Source organism: Palaemon carinicauda, chromosome 26 (assembly GCF_036898095.1).
Source record: "Palaemon carinicauda isolate YSFRI2023 chromosome 26, ASM3689809v2, whole genome shotgun sequence".
NCBI classification, from domain to species: Eukaryota; Metazoa; Arthropoda; class Malacostraca; order Decapoda; family Palaemonidae; genus Palaemon; species Palaemon carinicauda.
Window position 1 is genome coordinate 97,224,234 of NC_090750.1, and position 13,897 is coordinate 97,238,130.

At 43.8% G+C, this 13,897-nt stretch overlaps 1 protein-coding gene across 1 annotated transcript in view; it reads left to right on the plus strand.

Moving 5' to 3' along the window:
* Window positions 1-13,897, plus strand: part of LOC137620080 (peroxisomal multifunctional enzyme type 2-like) — a 170,436-nt gene that overhangs the window by 18,049 nt on the left and 138,490 nt on the right. The gene's annotated exons all lie outside the window — the stretch shown is intronic.

The following is a 13,897-nucleotide window of genomic DNA, read 5'->3' on the forward strand; positions in this document are numbered from 1 at the left end:
CTGGTTCAGTGCCTTAATCAGAGCCGTAACACAGGGTTTCAAGCCTGTCTTGTCTGATCGCTCATCAGATCGACCTACTGTATAGCTCTAGATCTAAGGCATGGATCCATGGCTTCCTCTACCCCTTTGAAGAGGAAAAGAGGAGTTTCTGACGAGGTCACTTCCACGAGGGCGAAGCTGACTCCATGCAGACCATCGAGACAAGTTCCTCCTGTTTCTCAGAGAGAGACTCCATCCCTGTCGGATGAAGACCTCCCGTCACCAAGGGAACCGCGCGCGGAGAAACTCTCTTCCATCGCACCAATGGAGGAAACCTTTCTTCACGCCGAGAGTTCCCCGCAATCTGAGACTAGGAGGGACATGCCACACAGGTCATCGATGTTGGAGTCTTACCTCCTTCCTCGTAAGGAGTCCAAAGACTCCAAAACACTGCCAAAGTCCTCCACTAGGGCTAGAATGGAGACAGCCAGCCACTCAGGGAATATCCACGACTCACCCCAAGTCGTACACCAGGAGGAGACCAGCAAGAGTCAGAGCATGCATTTTGTCAGGTTCTGACTCTAATGAGGGCTTTCAATGGGTCTTCCGACCCAGAGATACCCCCTCGAGAGGGCAAAGGCACGGTCGACCGCGTCTTTGGTACTCAGAATTCGTTAGCCATGTTTCCCAAGATTGCTATTGATTTTAAAGGGAGAAGTAAGAAGATGATTACTATGGAAACGAAGCTGGAGATAATAAAGAAATACGAAGAAGGCATGCGCATCGTTACCCTCGCTAGTATGTATGGCCGTAACCAGTCTACGATTGATACAATTATCAAGAACAAGGAAGCCATTAAAGCAAGTAAGTCTTCTAAAGGCATGACTGTCCTTGCCAGTGGAAGGACCTCAATCAACGACGAGATGGAGAGACTCCTTCTTCTATGGATTAAAGAGAAGGAAATCGCTGGTGATACACTCATGCAATCTGTAATTTCGCACAAGGCGAGTGCCATCTATGCCGATCTCGTGGAAGCCCAGAGAGACGGCGGAGACGAAGGAACGTCGCAGCAAGCTCCCCAAGAGTTCAAGGCTTCTCATGGGTGGTTTGATCATTTTAGGAAGAGGACTGGTATTCACTCAGTTGTCAGGCATGGAAAGGCGGCCAGTTCTGACAAGAAAGCAGCAGAAGAATTCCTCTAGAAGTTTGAGAAAGTAATTTCTAGAGAAGGCTGCATTCCTCAACAAGTGTTTAACTGTGATGAAACTGGCCTTTTCTGGAAGAAAATGCCCCGCCGTACATATATCACAGCTGAAGAAAAGAAACTTCCTGGCCATAAACCGATGAAGGACAGACTTATGCTCGCATTTTGTGCAAATGCCAGTGGGGACTTAAAAATTAAGCCCCTACTGGTATACCACTCAGAGAATCCAAGTGCCTTCAAGGCACAAAATATCACGAAGGAGGGGCTCTCGGTATTTTGGAAGTCTAATGCCAAGGCCTGGGTCACGAGGACCATATTTATTGAGTGGATAAACGTCTGCTTCGGTCCTGCTGTCAAGAACTTTTTAGAAGAGAACACTCTTCCTCTCAAATGTCTCCTGGTACTGGACAATGGCCCTGCTCACCCTCCTGGCCTCGAGGACATCATTCATCCTGATTTCTACTTCATCTAGGTTCTCTATCTGCCACCAAACACCACCCCTCTCCTCCAGCCTATGGACCAGCAAGTGATTGCCAACTTTAAGAAGCTTTACACGAAGCATCTGTTCAAAAGATGCTTCGAAGTGACCGAAAGCACTCTGCTCACCCTCCGTGAATTTTAGAAGGGGTATATTGACATCGTTCAATGCCTGAAGATGGTCGACAAAGCTTGGAATGAGGTTTCACGGCGCACCTTGTACTCCTCTTGGAAGAAACTGTGGCCAGCTGTTGTGGCAGAACGAGACTTTGAAGGTTTTGATCCCTTAACCGAAGACGAGGCCGTTGATGATCCTGCCCCTGAGGGTGATGTTGAGGAAATAATTTCAATTGGGAGGTCCATGGGGCTTGTTGTCGATGAGGCTGACGTCCATAACCTTATCGAGGAGCACAGACTGAAGACTTGAAGGAGTTGGAGGCAATGCAGTTGACCATCATTCAAGAAGAGCACAGCTCTAGTGGCGGCGAGGACGGGGGGGAAACTGAAGAAATCACATCGGCAGAAATAAGGGAAGCTATCGGTTGGTATGAAAACCTTACGAGTTTCATTGAAAAAAAACACCCAGAAAAACCACACAGGTCGTCTTATGGAGAGTGTTAATGACAAGTGTATGAGTCATTTTACAAATATGTTGAGGAAGCATCAGAAACAGGCTTCTTTGGATAGATATTTCTCCAAAAGAGAAGTGTGAGAAAGCAAAGATGATAATAGTGATTCTATTAAAAAAGCTGACACTTAGAAAAGGAGCCCCCAGGTAAAGCCAAAAAGCCAGATTGGCTGGGACGTCCACCCTTCCTAATGGGTGAGTCACCCCTATTAAATAGCGTGGTGTGTATTCCAGTTACGGAACAAATGACAAATTCGTAGGCGAGCTCAATCACAGGTGTGTGAGGGGGAGCGGTAGCAAGCTACCCTCTCTATCCCCCGCTAACTAGCGGTGTGGGTAGTTAACCCTCGTTAAAAATTAATGGCTCGTCATTTCAGCTACGCCGAAAGTAAGACCCCTATTAAATAGCTAACGTTTGTATAGTTGGAAAAAATACAAATTATCTACGAATTTGTCATATTCATACCTTGTTTGTGCCAATTTTATGCTTCTCATAAACCTTGAAAGGAATGGGTAGCTAACCCATCCCACTAGTTTTCGGGGGATCAGGGGGATAGCTTGCTACCCATCCCACTCACACACCTGTGATTGAGCTCACTTTGCCTTTGGCTCGGATGGAGAGTGGGTGTCACCACTTCCCCCTCGCCTATTTTGGACTGCCATTAATCTCTGACTTACAGTGAACCCTCGCTACTTCGCGGTTCGACAATCGCGGATTCACCACTTCGCGGGGTTTTCCCATAACCCATATATATATACATATCGCGGATTTTCCGGAAAATTCGAAAATACCGCGAAATCTGAAGACAACCAAATACGATATTTTGTTACCTGTAATTCCATTAATACTGTAATTAGTAATATCTGCTCTTACTGATTGTTCATTGCATTACATATGATATATAATTCAGCACAGAAAGAAATAAAACACGAAAAGAGAATGTGATCATACGATAATTCAGTACGTAGTAAAATTAAATCGAACATGAAACGCAAATCAGATGCAGTCATACCATATTAGAATGGTGTGTACTGTAATGGATGTGCTTCTTTTCCATGAATCTTTTGTATGTATACGTACGTAGTACAGTACTGCATCCAATAATATTCTTTGTTGCAAAAATCACATTTCGAATACTGTAAGCGTACGAGAGAGAGAGAGAGAGAGAGAGAGAGAGAGAGAGAGAGAGAGAGAGGCGTAAAATAGCGTACGTAAATTTTTATTATTATTGTTATTATTATTATTGTTGTTGTTGTTGTTAATAAAATTATTATTGTTATTATTATTATCATTATTATTATTATTATTATTACTGTACAGTATTATTATCATTATTTATTATTATTACGGTATTGTACTTAATCTACGTACGTTCATTATGCGCGGGGCATCTTCTATGAGTAACCAACGCATCATAGTACTGTAAGACGGGTTGTGATTGGTTCAAGCGCTGATAGATGACGAATCAAAACTCAAGTTTTGTTATCTAGCCTGTGATTGGTGTTTTGCCCGCATCTTCTACCCGCAGCATCAAAGTTCTCGCGGGGCTGGATCGTTCACTCTCTTTCCGCGTATTGCTGAGTAGACGTTCTTAAGTTTGTGAAGTTTAATCTGTGCTGTGTGCGACTGTTTTAAGTTGAACTTTTTGTTGAACTTTCTGTTAAATCCTACTGTACAATGCCTCCCAAGCGTTCTGCTTCTAGTAAGGCTGGTAGTGAGCCTAAACGCCACCGAAGGATGATGACGATAGCTGAGAAGGTTACGCTTCTCGACATGTTAAAAGATGGTAGAAGTTACGCGGCCGTCGGCCGCCATTTTGGCATCAACGAATCCACCGTTCGCTATATCAAAAAGGACGAGGCGAACATTAGAAAGACTGCTGCAATCACCTTTAGCAGATCAGCGAAGCGAGTCGTTACAACGCGTAATAAAACGATCGTACGCATGGAAGGTGCTTTAGCTGTGTGGATTGCCGACTGCCGGAAGAAGAACATAGCGTTGGATACGAACACCATCCAAACAAAGGCTTTGAGCTTATATGAGAATTTTGCTGCAAAGGAACCTAAAGACGACGACGGCAACCATGCTGAAGATGATGATGATGCAGATGATCCTCAACCAGGGACATCCACTGATTCCCAGCCTCAGAAACTTTTTTCCGCAAGCAAAGGATGGTTCGCGAAGTTTCAGAAACGCTTCGCCCTGAAAAGCGTTTCCCTGCATGGGGAGTCTGCTTCCGCTGACACTGCCGCTGCTGAAACTTACGTGAACCAGACTTTCAAGAACATTATCACTGAAGGTGGATACAAGCCAGAACAAGTGTTTAATATGGATGAAACCGGCTTGTTTTGGAAGAGAATGCCGTCGCGAACTTTCCTGTTCAAAGAGGAAGCCAAAGCCTCTGGCTTTAAGGCATTCAAGGATCGCGTTACCCTCGTGATGTGTGGCAATGCTGCTGGATTTTTGTTAAAGCCGGGGCTTATTTATAAGTCGAAAAATCCTCGCGCTTTGAAAAATAAAAATAAGAATCTCCTTCCCGTGTACTGGATGCATAATCAAAAAGCATGGATTACGAAGATGCTGACCTCCAACTGGTTCCACCAGTGTTTCATCCTGCAAGTCCATGAATATCTCTTAGAGAAGGGCTTGCCATTCAAGATCCTTCTCCTTATGGATAACGCTGGTGGACACGCAACTGACCTGTCGCGTGAGGGCGTTCAGGTTGAGTTCCTGCCACTCAACACCACGTCATTAATTCAACCGATGGACCAGGGGGTTATCAGGGCGTTCAAGGCCCTCTACACGAAGAATACCTTGGCGGACCTCGTTGCGTGTGTGGATGCTGCCCAAGATGACGAGGATGAAGATTTCAACTTGAAGGCGTACTGGCGGCAGTACATCATAGCCACGTGCCTGCAGAATATTCAAAAGGCACTTCAAGAGATGAAACCTGCAACCGTGAATGCGAGCTGGAAGAAGCTGTGGCCCGATATTGTTTACGACGACAAGGGATTTACTCCGTCGGAAATCCAACACTCTGCAATACGGAAATCTGTGCAGTTGGCTGCCATAATTGGAGGTGACGGGTTTGGCGACATGACGACTGAAGACGTCGACGAGTTGTTGGACTGCCATTCCCAGCCCCTAACTGACGCAGACCTCGAAGACCTGACGAAATCGGCAAGTGAGGAAGAGAGTGAGGGTACCCAGGAAGAGACCCAAGAAAATGTCGAAGAAACGGGCTTAACATTAGAACGGCTTGCCAAGTTCTGCAACCATATCAAGGAGGCGAAAGAAATGTTACAAGAGTGGGACGAGGATATGGTTCGCTCGATGCAATTCTCAAATAAGGTCGATGACATCATGACTCCCTACAGGATGCTCTTGGATCGAAAAAAGAAGCAGCGGCAACAACTTCCGATCACAATGTTCTTCCAGCCTCGCAAAAAAGAGCCAGTTCCTCCTGCTAGTACGCCTTCGGAAGAAATTGAAGAAGTTTCCCAGGAAGAAGTTGAAGAGGTGTCCCAGGAAAAGACACCTCCGTCTGAAGAGATGTAAAATACTATCCTTGACTGCACAGTAGAACACATCATCAGCTTCATCATCATCATTTCTACTGTGCAGCAAATTCATCGCCATCACCATTCAAGTTTTTCTTCAACTTCTTTCGTGGTGAGTACAGTAACAATCTTTATTTTTTACTTTAACCTGTTTTATAGTTTAGTAATGTACGTACTGTATGCATTAAGTTAAAGGGAAGGTTTTAAAAGTCTACATGTTGTAACCTATCATATTTTTTTTGTTTAAAATTTACATTTACGTACGTAAAACAATCTCTCTCTCTCTCTCTCTCTCTCTCTCTCTCTCTCTCTCTCTCTCTCTCTCTCTCTCTCTCTCTCTCTCTCAAATTGTTTTCCTGCTTTGCTACGTACAAGTACTGTATAATTTATATTTGTAAGGTAACATATTTTGTAAATGCTTTTACTGTAAATACTGTATGTACTGTATCATTATTTATCACTATCATCATGCGCGTTAAATGCCTTGTTTGTTCTGAGCGTGGTTGTTTACTGAGCGTACACGCCGTCGTTTCAGGCGGCGTCATAAAGAAAAAGATTTCATTTGGAAGTCCTAAGAAAAATACGTAAACTAAAACATTGGTAATAAAAAAATCAACATACAGTACTGTATAATCAATATAATCGATGCAAAAACTAACCTATACATATATGTGTACACTAAATGAGTTTGTTTCTTCATTATGATCAGAGATGAACGTAAACAAAACATTGGTTGCCATTTTTTATCGTGCTTTTTAGGTGTTTAGGAAACGCATGATATAAAATCGCCTTTAATATTTGTGCCTGTTTTAGTTTAGGGTGCTGTAGTACATGCATTAAGTGTTCTGTACATTAAAGGGTGGTTTGTTAACAGTACTACGTACAAGGGAAGGTTTTAAAAGTCCGAATATACATGTTAAATAAATAGGTAAATATGATGTCACTACTTCGCAGATTTTCACCTATCGCGCCAGCGTCTGGAACCTATCTACCGCGATAAACGAGAGTTCACTGTATTAACTTTTATATATGAAAACATACTTAATGTTATTATGTATATATATATTTGCAGGTTTCTTTTCAATGTTGTGCTGTGTGTGACAGCATAGTACGGCAGATTCTCAAGGATGGGAACCTTCCCTTCCGACCTTTCTTCCTTGGTCATCGGTCTTCCCGTTGGCGAATTACCTTCCGTGCAGTAGTCGCCGCTTCAGGGAAGTCATCATCATTGGGATACTCCTCCGTTGAGCTGTTATCGCCGCCTGCCCCCCTACGTGTCTTAGAAGAATCTGCTGGGGGAAGGGAGTGCAGCTACTCACTCTTGGGTGGCCGGCTGTATACTCTCATTCGCGGGTTAGGTTGTGCTTCTGAAGGGTTTTCTTCATTAATTAAGTAAAATTATAACTGCTGTAATTTAAATTTCAGCTTCATCTCAGTGGGGTTCCCCTCCTTCCCGCCAGATGGTCGTGGTTCTCTCGAGTACAGTAGTTATTTTTCTCAGCTGAATTAATTAATTGTAATTCTTGTTTTGTTACAGTTTTATGCTGTCGCTCTCCTTTTCCTGTCGATGTCGGCCGGGGAGAGGAGTGCGCACTCCTTAATTTGTGCCCGTTCTCTTGGTGGACACCTATCCCGTCTGCAGAATAGGTGCTCCTCCCAAGGAGTGTTTTCCTCAGTTAGTACTGCCGTTATTGTTCGTTTAGCTATGAAAGCCAACGTAGAAAAGTAAAGCCTTTTGTCCCGAGGGAATCTGCTGTCACTGTACCATCACTTTCCTGTTCTCCTGCACCTGCAGCAGCTCCTGATCATCATGCTAACCTCAGGGAACTAGCTCCGGCTACGTTTTCTGTGGTATCGCTCGATGCAGACCTTCCACTTGAATAAGGCTTGTTGATGGGAAGCAAAGAGCGCTGCCTGGAGGTTCGCCTTTAGGAGTTGGATTTCTTTCCCTTCTGAGGGAGAATTTTCCTCCCCAGATGTTGGGCTCTGTTTCTCCCTTCCGAGGGAAAACTTTCCTTCATCATCTCTTGTCTCTCCTGTGAGGGTCCCCTTCCTAGTGAAGGGTGAATATCCTTCTACGCAAGGGGATCCGCGAAGAAACTGGCCCTCTATGGCAAAGTCCAGACCATGCTGGAGAAGAACGCTCACTAAGAGGTCTGAGATGGGTCTTCAGGTTTTTACAGTCAACTCTTTCTTGTAGGAAAGGTGTCTGGAGGCTGGAAACTGGTCATAGATCTCTCAGCTCTGAACAAGTTTGTTCAACAAACCCCGTTCAAGATGGAGAAGGCCCAGACAGTCAGATAGGCGTCAGACCGAACGACTTCATGATCACACTGGATCTTAAAGATGCGAACTTCCAGATCCCCAGTCATCCATCCTCAAGGGAGTACCTAAGGTTCTCCCTAAACAATAAATTATGCCAGTTCAAGGTGCTGGGCTTCAACCTGCCCACAGCACCGCAAGTTTTCACTTGAGTGTTTTCCCTAGTGTCAACTTGGGCGCACAAGAAATGAGAGCAGCGCTTTTAGCTCAAGAACTTCCAACGGCTCCTTTCAGAACACGCTGTGTTGTTGACGAGTGCCAAAATCATGGTGATGACTTACATAAACAAGGAAGGAGGTACTTTTTCAAAACCCCTCTGCCTTCTTCCTGTAGAGATGATCAGATGAACAGAAGACAACTCGGTAATCCTCCCAGCCCGCTTCATTCCGGGCAAGAGAAACATCGTGCTGGACAAACTGAGCAGTTGGTGCAAGGGGTCTTTGAATGAACAGATACTCAACAAAGTCTTGACTTTGTGGTGTTCACCGACGATAGACCTATTCACGACATCTCGGCCAGAAAATTCTGGTGTATTGCTCGCCAATACCAGATCCCCAGGCATTCTGGCAAGATGCCTTCTGAACAAAGTATGGACATCGCACGATCTATCTATGACACTAATAACTTCGATGTTTGTTTCAACATGCAGAAAGGTTCCGGACCTTCTACATCTGTTCAGAGACACCAAGAGAGCTCCCTCCACTATATGATATACTCAACAAACAACCACACGTTCAGATTTTTCACAGAGCATTAGCTTTACTACATCTTCACGCTTGTAAGTTATTCAGCAAATCCACCGCAGTACGAGGCTTTTCGCAACCAGTTACGAGAAAGATGGTTAGAAATTTCCGAAAGTTATCTACCGCTGTCGTGGAAGGGGTATCACTCCTCTCAGTGCCACTATTTTTCTTATACATCAGGGAGTAAAAACTCTGTTCTGTATCAGTGGTGAAAGGTTATCGCTAAGTCTTAAGTCTCGCATTTAAGCTAAAGAAAGTTGACATTTCCCCCTCAATGGAATTATCTCTCTGCATACCTAATTTCAAGCTAACATGCTCTCAGTCAGAAGTCAGACCACCTCCGTGGAATGTAGTAAGAGTACTACAGTCTGCCTTAGTTGGTCCTCAGATTGTGACCTGACTCGAAAGATGGTTTTTCTTATAGCCTTGGCCTCTGCGATGAGACTCAGTGAGCTACACATTCTGTCATATGACATCTCCCTTTCAAGAGGATGGGGATAAGTGACTCCCAACTTCGTCCCAGAGTTTATTGATAAGACTCAAAATCCAGCTGTAGTGGATCCTAGATTTAGGCTATTCTGGGTTAAGTGTCTTCATACTGTAACAAATGACCCAAATCAACTGTTATTAGGGCCTGTTAGGGCGTTGAGGAAATGCCTAGAACGAACTGTTTGAGCTTGATCACAGATCAATATATAGTTTGTCAGTACAAGCAGAGTCAAGATAAGAGTTACACAGAACTCAATCTCCTCGTGAATCAGGAAGGTGATGGAACTAGCCTAGAGCTCATGATATCGGGCGTTAGTACGTCCCTGGCATTAAAAAAAAAACTTCAATGTGACGTAGATCTTACAGGCAGGCATATGGAAACTTCAAACTACGTTCACTGCCCACTACCTGCAGGACATAACCTGTGACTGGCCTTTTTGTCTTTCATTCTCCCCTCCCTTAGGGCTTGAGCAAGCCGAGGAATTCTGCGAGCTGACTTCCTCTGACTGCAGGTAGATATCATCGTTTTTGTGTAACCTAATATAAGTTTGTACTGTATACTTGTTATGTCCCCGATCTCCCAGCGAGGTAGGAGTCTGGTAAAGTCCAGGTAAGAGGAACGTAGCTCTAGGTGAAGTCTTACCTAGCCAAGTCACAATGCTTAGTTTCACACCGTTGCACAATTGCTTTTGCCGTTGTTTCTCATTGGGAGTTAGCGAGGTGATAGGGTGCGCTCTTCCACAGCTCATGTGAAGCAGAAGTCGCGCCCCCGGTCAGGGACCAGCCAGTTAGTCTTAGACTTGCACCCACCTAAATGTGAGTCTCCATAGTAAAGACCTGAAAGGTTTGTATTTGGTGTCAGAACAAGTCCATCCATATACCAAGGCACTTCCCCCAATTTTGGGGGGTAGCCGACATCAACAAAGAAACAAAACAGAGTAATAGTATAGAGAAGTATGAAAAATATAGAGAGAAAAAGGTGGAAGTGAAGCGCAAGGTACGTGAGGCAAAGAGGGCAGCTGACCTGAGGTGGGATCAGGGACTGGGTCAGTCATATGAAGAGAATAAGAAGTTTTGGAAAGAAGTGAAGAGAGTAAGGAAGGCTGGCGCAAGAATTGAAGAGACAGTGAAACATGGAAATGGAAGGTTGTTAAAAGGAGAGGAGGCAAGGAAAAGGTGGGCGGAATATTTTGAAAGTTTGCTGAATGTTGAGGATAATAGGGAGGCAGATATAATTGCTGTTCCAGGTGTTGAGGTGCCAGTGATGGGAGATGAGAATGAGAGAGAGATTACAATAGAGGAAGTGAGGAGAGCACTAGATGAAACAAGAGTAGGAAAAGCATCTGGTATGGATGGTGTGAAAGCTGAGATGTTGAAGGAAGGGGGGTGTGACTGTACTTGAATGGTTGGTGAGATTGTTTAATATGTGTTTTTTGTTGTCAATGGTACCAGTAGATTGGGTTTGTGCGTGTATTGTACCACTATATAAGGGTAAGGGAGATGTGCATGAGTGTTGTAATTCAAGAGGTATTAGTTTGTTGAGTGTAGTTGGAAAAGTGTATGGTAGAGTAATGATGAATAGGATTAAGGATAAAACAGAGAATGCAATCTTGGAAGTACAGGGTGGTTTTAGAAGAGGTAGGGGTTGTATGAATCAGATTTTTACAGTTAGGCAGATATGCGAGAAATATTTAGCAAAAGGTAAGGTGGTGTATTTTGCGTTTATGGATCTGGAGAAAGCATATGATAGAGTTGATAGGGAAGCAATGTGGAATGTGATGAGGTTATATGGAGTTGGTGGAAGGTTGTTGCAAGCAGTGAAAAGTTTCTACAAAGGTAGTAAAGCATGTGTTAGAATAGGAAATGAAGTGAGCGATTGGTTTCCGGTGAGAGTGGGGCTGAGACAGGGATGTGTGATGTCGCCGTGGTTGTTTAACTTGTATGTTGATGGAGTGGTGAGAGAGGTGAATGCTCGAGTGCTTGGACGAGGATTAAAACTGGTAGACGAAAATGATCATGAATGGGAGGTAAATCAGTTGTTGTTTGCGGATGATACTGTACTGGTAGCAGACACAGAAGAGAAGCTTGACCGACTAGTGACAGAATTTGGAAAGGTGTGTGAAAGAAGGAAGTTGAGAGTTAATGTGGGTAAGGGTAAGGTTATGAGATGTACGAGAAGGGAAGGTGGTGCAAGGTTGAATGTCATGTTGAATGGAGAGTTACTTGAGGAGGTGGATCAGTTCAAGTACTTGGGGTCTGTTGTTGCAGCAAATGGTGGAGTGGAAGCAGATGTACGTCAGAGAGTGAATGAAGGATGCAAAGTGTTGGGGGCAGTTAAGGGAGTAGTAAAAAATAGAGGGTTGGGCATGAATGTAAAGAGAGTTCTATATGAGAAAGTGATTGTACCAACTGTGATGTATGGATCGGAGTTGTGGGGAATGAAAGTGATGGAGAGACAGAAATTGAATGTGTTTGAGATGAAGTGTCTAAGGAGTATGGCTGGTGTATCTCGAGTAGATAGGGTTAGGAACGAAGTGGTGAGGGTGAGAACGGGTGTAAGAAATGAGTTAGCGGCTAGAGTGGATATGAATGTGTTGAGGTGGTTTGGCCATGTTGAGAGAATGGAAAATGGCTGTCTGCTAAAGAAGGTAATGAATGCAAGAGTTGATGGGAGAAGTACAAGAGGAAGGCCAAGGTTTGGGTGGATGGATGGTGTGAAGAAAGCTCTAGGTGATAGGAGGATAGATGTGAGAGAGGCAAGAGAGCGTGCTAGAAATAGGAATGAATGGCGAGCGATTGTGACGCTGTTCCGGTAGGCCCTGCTGCTTCCTCCGGTGCCTTAGTTGACCGCGGAGGTGGTAGCAGTGGGGGATTCAGCATTATGAAGCTTCATCTGTGGTGGAATTGTGGGAGGTTGGGCTGTGGCACCCTAGCAGTACCAGCTGAACTCGGCTGAGTCCCTGGTTAGGCTGGAGGAACGTAGAGAGTAGTCCCCTTTTTGTTTTGTTTTTTTGTCAGAACAAGTGACAAATATAAATTTTTTTTTTATTTTTATAACCATACAAACCTGAAGCTCTTTACACATACTGGGCGGCCATCACTTAACCCTGAGGAAGTCCGACTTGCAATTGCAAAGTGGGTTGTTTTAGGCATTGTGTGTGTGAGCTGGGTAGTTGGTGTACCACCCGCAACCCCTTGCTACTTGGCTACCTATTACCATTTCCTGCCAGCCATTGTGGCCACTCTTGCCCCCCTCTACGCCTCCCTCAAGGGCAGGCCAAAAGACCTGAGGTGTGGTCCCCTTCAGAAAGTGGCCTTTTCCAATGCAAAGAATCCCCTATCAACCGTTGCTGCTCTCACTTTTCCCGTGCCACATGCACCTCTCCTTTCCACCAATGCCAGTGACACGTCTATTGGGGCAGTCCTCGAGCAGGTGGTCAATGGCTTGCCCCGGCCAATGGTCTTCTTCAGTAGAAAACTGTAGAAGGCAGAATCCGGCTACTCTATCTTCGACCTCGAATTGCTGGTAGTGCACTTGCTTCTCCATCACTTTCAGCACTTCTTGGAAGGTATGCCCTTCGTCATTCGCACGGACCACATGACTCTGGTGCATGCCTTCACTCAACAGTTCAACGCCTGGCCTGCCCGTCATTGCAGACATCTCTCCGCCGTGGCTGAATACAATTGTACCCTTCAGCACGTCCCCGGAAAAATGAATCCTGATGCCGATGCATGTCAAGAAACACATTGGCTGCCATTCACCTGGTATTGGATTATATCTTGGTAGAAGCCCAACAAAAAAATCCAGACTACCAAGCATGAAGGAGATCGTGCACATCCCTCAATGTTTGCAAGGAATGACAGTATGTCAAAATATGCTAGAAATTGTTACTGGTTAATGATTTATACCAAAGTTGACTTGTTTTGTCGAAAATATGGTCTACAACATTTAACAATATTATTATCTATACAATTTACAATGGACCTAATCTACAGTACTGTGCTTTATTTCTTAGTATACACAGTTCAGTATTCAGTTTCATTCAAGTGTATTTAATCTGCATTTAATTATTTATACTGCTCTGTGATGTGAAGACTTATTATTGTAAAGATGCAGTAGGTCCCATAGGTAAGAACTTTCAAAGATAAGAATCTTAGTGTTCAATAAATGAATTTTTTTGAAAATATGAAGTGTAAAATATAACACAAATGAATTAGCTTTTTTTATAAAGTATTTAAACAATATTTTATTAGGAACTCTTGAGACTTATTATTATTATTATTATTATTATTATTATTGTTATTATTATGAGCTAAGCTGCCACCCTAGTATGAAAAGCAGGATGTTATAAGGCCAAGGGTTTCAACAAGGAAAAATAGCTCAGTAGGGAAGAAAATAAGAAAATAAGATACAAGAGAAGTAATGTACAATTGGAATAAGCCATTTAAGAACAGTAACAATATTAAGATAGATCTTTCATATATAAATTATAA